Source organism: Penaeus monodon, chromosome 31, assembly GCF_015228065.2.
Source record: "Penaeus monodon isolate SGIC_2016 chromosome 31, NSTDA_Pmon_1, whole genome shotgun sequence".
NCBI lineage: Eukaryota > Metazoa > Arthropoda > Malacostraca > Decapoda > Penaeidae > Penaeus > Penaeus monodon.
The window spans coordinates 18,679,989-18,680,609 of NC_051416.1; positions in this window are offsets into that span (position 1 = coordinate 18,679,989).

Genomic DNA, 621 nt, shown 5'->3' on the forward strand with positions numbered 1-621 from the left:
TATACATGTAAAATTTGATAGATAGGGTTCCTAAGCATCAAAATTTTAAAAACAAAAAACATAAAATAAAAATTGTTTACTTAAAAACCCTTTCATTTAGAAATCTTTTTCAACAGCTTCCATAACCTGATACAAATGGTCCTATTAATCTTTTTGTAACAAGCTTAAATTTACGCCGGCCTGTATAAAACTTGGATTTAAAACTTTAAATTTTGGGAAATTTCGCAAAAACCAAAAACATATTTTCCAACATCACACAGGAAACCCCTATGGAAAAAAACCCCAGATCATTATGCTACTTCCAATTTGCCTTTTATGCAGAGAAACTCTCCAAGGGCGGCGGCGGGCGGAGCGAGGGGAAAAAGCTGATGCAAAGATGATGTGACCATGTGACTGGAAAAACCCCTTTCGGGCAAGAGTTAGCCCAAGCTCGGGTCAGTCGTCGCGGGGTTCCCGTGGAAGAGTCGTAAAACCCTCCGCCGCGGACTCCTTGAAAAATCCCGGCGAATGTGTCTGCCCCCCGGGAAGGAGCCCCCCGGGTTTGCATTAGTATTCTGCCCACTCAAAAAAAATCTTTAGAAAAAGAAGTAAATTTTGCAACCACAAATTATGTAACCCTGC